Raw genomic sequence first — 4,312 nt, 5'->3', positions numbered from 1 at the left:
AAATTCACAAATAGTGTAATTATTTTTCACTAAAGTATCCTCCGGTTTGGTACAATATATTTTGAGCTTGTTCGCTACACTAAACTGTCCTGCTATGGCTACAGTGTCGGAGGCAGAAATAATTTTTAGGTTTGGTAAGATTTATGAAGAAGAAAACATGCATGTATAATACAATGATGCAAGCTCACTAGAATACTAGAAATTTACTTTGTGTTTAACAAGTACAACCAAAATCCAAAAACTAATTGGTTAATTTCAATAATGAGGGAATCCCTAGAAATGGAGCTTATTCAGCCAACGAAATATTTTTTTCTTCAAAAATTCGAAGTTCAGTTTCAAATTCTAAATTAACTTTAAATATTTACTTGCACTTCTTCTGCACTATTTTGTGACCAGTTGCGCTTGCGTCCTTGCCTCGCCAATTCAGTGGCCGGCGGTGGCCGCCGCTCTCTGCTCGCCGCGTCCATGTCCTGCCCGATGCCATTTCCGCGCATGATCAGGTCTTCACATGGATTTCCACTTTGCATGATTTTTGAACCAAAGAAACGGACGAGCTGGCCGCCTAGATAGTGTATTCGTGTTTTTTTAGCAAAGTGAATTCTTGTTTTAATTCGTCCGTTGGGTGTACTCACAAGACCAATGCAACAGGGCCACTAGCAAGTCATCAATTACTCAGGCCCAACACACACAGAATCAGTATGATTCTAGTTAAGTTTTACAAGTACTAGTAGGTTTATTGACGGAAACTTTTAGATATGGCGGCAAGCCTTGGCACCGTCCCTGCAGATCAAGATGCGCCATTGCGGTGGTCCTCCCGTTTGGGAACGTCTGCTCTCACTGAATGTGTATTGTCGGAAATCCTGAAATAAATTCAGGAATAAAATGCGAGCATCAGGATTTGAATTCTGATGGGCTGGGGATACCACAGTCTCTTTAACCATCCAACCATAAGTAGTGCCACATGTCTTTTGGTTGTTTTCGTTTTTTTACTGGTCTTCCTTATTGGGTCTTTTTTTTAAGCTTCTTCCTTATTGAGTCAGGTCCATGTTTCTCCTTGCAACCTACCAACTTCTTTCAATCTTTTCCTACTTCTTCCGATCCATATTACGTGTCGTTCAAACAGAAGTATTTAGCAAATACGTTCATTTGAGCGACAAGTAATACTAATAGGAGGGAGTATCTTCTTTCTACCCCTGCACACAATTTACTACTCCGTCTGCAGCGGACAATCTCCCCACTGTTTTATTCTTCATGTCTTTTTCTTTTTTGACTATATATGGACTTCTGGCACATTCCATCACACGACAACATCTTCACCTCAGTTAATAATCCTCACCTTACCTCGCAAAAGAAAAAAATAGTAATAATCCTCACCTCACCCACCTCCTTGCGTAGTCGGGAGAGTCGGCGCGTACGATGATGGCGCGTCCCGGAGACGGCCATGCACACGCAGGACAGGAGAAAGAGAAACCCATGATGATGCATGAGCATGATGGGTGCACGCGGTCGGTCCGTCGGTGACGCGCCGCGCCGCGCGCGCATACGTGCATCATTGCGAGATAGCTTAGGCAGAGCAGCCTTGAAGCCCACGGCAGCGCGACGACTCGGAGACGCACGCACACAACACCACATCGACTGTCATCAGCGGCGACAGATCAGATCAGATCGACGAGTGACCGACAAGGAAGGAACGCGCAAAGGAGAAAAGAGTAGTTAACCACAGCGCCAATCCATCGGTGCCACGGCTTCCTTCTCCTCCTTCTTTCCTTCTCGGCGAGTTCGCATGCGTCGCGCATCATCAAGCTGCACGCTGCTTCACAACAAAGATACGTACGTTCGATGAACGAACGAAGCCGATCGGGCGAATGATCACTCGGCCTGCACGCCTGGCCCACGATGCACACAGCTTGCTGCCTAGCTCCTCCAACGAAAATGCGTGCTTAATTTTGTCCGGAATGACGCCGTGCAGGCCATAATGCAGGTGAGATGGTCCGGCCAGTGATCTATTCCCGACGACATTTTTCATGGACCGACGGGTGATAGATCAGCCAGTTGCTATTGCTTGGTGGTTAGCCGGCCCTTGAAATCCCTGGCTCACTCCGGACCACGCCTGCCGCTGCCGGCCACGTCAGGTCCGGCGACCACCGTGTTGGGCAGCACAGAGTTGGTGGCGACGGTGACATCTGCGGAAACTTCTTCCATGGTGTGACAGGAGCCAAATCTATCTATTTGAAGCTCGATTGATGCGCCTGATACGTACTGTACGTGGTGCATGCTACTCGCCAAAATCGCTGCTCAAGGTACTGTACTTGGAGCAGGCTCGTCAGATCACTTGCGCATGTCGCCAACATCAGCTACATCATTCAGTTACATAGTACATTGGGCTACATTATCAGCCTCAGCCTCACCCACACGGGCTCCGTCTCCGTCTTCGCGCAATTTCAGTTCTAGAAGGAGATGGAGAGCGCTTTGCCTCCTTGGACCTCTCGTCTCCACGCAAAGTCCTATCAGCTCCCCTTTTCGTAAAGGAAAAAAAGGCGTGCTATTGCTCTCTGAGCTACACCATTCGTACGTAAATAGAGATGATGTTTCCAGACTTGAACGTGGTCTCCAAATATGTAATTCCGAGTGTTAATTCTGCTAATAAAGACTTCTATATTTCGATATTACGGAATTAAAATTTACCGTAGAACAACGGGTAAAAAAAGATATTACGGAATTATTTTCATTACAAGTCTAATAGTATTTTCCTGTGCGTAAAACTAAAATTCCTAATCTCGTTAGCCAACCAGCACCCTTTCTGTTGTCTCCACTTTTAACAAGGTTGGCATGTCTGCGGCAATGCCGCCGTGTCATCTCTAAAACAGCTTGAAGCAGGTATCCATAGTTTAGACAGTTGAGGGACCAAGGATGTCTGATGTTGGAGTTGAGGAGTCATAGATGAGTTTCTGCACCCGAGCTCAAATGAGCTCGGGTGAACAGTAAAATCAAAACTAAATCAAATTTTTTTTAAAATCCAAATTTTTTTTGGAAGAAACATTGACAAAAGTTCTAAATGCTTGCAAAAATTCGCCATGAAATCACATTTCTAGAAGGCGTGGCAAAAAAAAACAAAATCAGTACTCTGAAAAAACTACTTTCAAAAGCATTTTGGAGCACTGAATTTGTTTTTTTTGCCACGCTTTACAGGAATGTGATTTCATGATGAATTTTTGCAAGCATTTAGAACTTTTGTCAATGTTTCTCCCAAAAAAAATTTGGAATTTTTTGAATTTTTTTATATTTTTTTTCGATTTTACTGTTCACCGAGCTCAAATGAGCTCGGGAGCAGAAAGGCACTTTCGGTCATAGATGTCTAATATTTGAGTTCTTCTCAAACTTATACTTGGGTGAGAGTCGAGGGACAAAAACATTTATTTTTATTATCTACAAAAGAAAAGATCCACATAGTAGCAATCTTCGAAGGCAGTTACTTATGACTAACTTATGAAGGTCGATGATAGAAACTAGGGATAAAACTATTGTACTTTAGCAATCGATTTTTAGCAAACCTCTTTTTAAGAAGATTTTTCAGAGCATAAATTTTACTATAATGGTTTGGTTAGATTAGGATTACAGAAAAATCTTATTTGGAATCGGAAAGTCTTAAACCGCTTTCTACAAATCCATGTGTGACTTTCCTACCCTCATCTATTATGCCCGTGCGCATCACAGAGAAAACTAAGGGCCTTGTAAGTAGTAACAATGTTGTTGAGGATAATATAAAAACATTTATAACAAAACGAAAGCTCGGGTTTAGGGTTTTACTAGAACCAAATCTAGATACGAGAACAAACAAAGTTTTAGTCTGTTATGAGTTTAAGGAAAATTGGTTCCCTAAATAATCGTTAACCACACAACCCCTTGACGCACTCTTTTGCAGGTTCTATTACAGAGGCAACCTACTCTTACATTTCAATTACAGAACTATGATGTGTCGAGCTTATTATCATATAGATTGTTGTTCAACTATAGCCACAAAAAAATTAGCACATTGTTGACAAACTAGATATTGATCTGACTTCTCAGAATATTCATCAAAATAAAAGTGTCATATATGCAGCAGTGATCAATATATCTTAATTATCTTTTGCATTTTTTTCTATCACCTAACTTTATGAGCACTTCTCCTAATTGTATAAAAATCAGCTAATTAAGTAGCAAAATCCTCAGAGTAACAGTATAATTAAGGAGACAACCATAATACCATGGCAATAACAATATAATAAACAAAAATATAGGAGGGATTATATTGAAGAAAATAAATCCATTT

The sequence above is a fragment of the Triticum dicoccoides genome, chromosome 1A, assembly GCF_002162155.2.
Source record: "Triticum dicoccoides isolate Atlit2015 ecotype Zavitan chromosome 1A, WEW_v2.0, whole genome shotgun sequence".
NCBI classification, from domain to species: Eukaryota; Viridiplantae; Streptophyta; class Magnoliopsida; order Poales; family Poaceae; genus Triticum; species Triticum dicoccoides.
The sequence above is the reverse complement of the archived record's forward strand: the minus strand, read 5'-3'. Positions refer to the sequence as shown.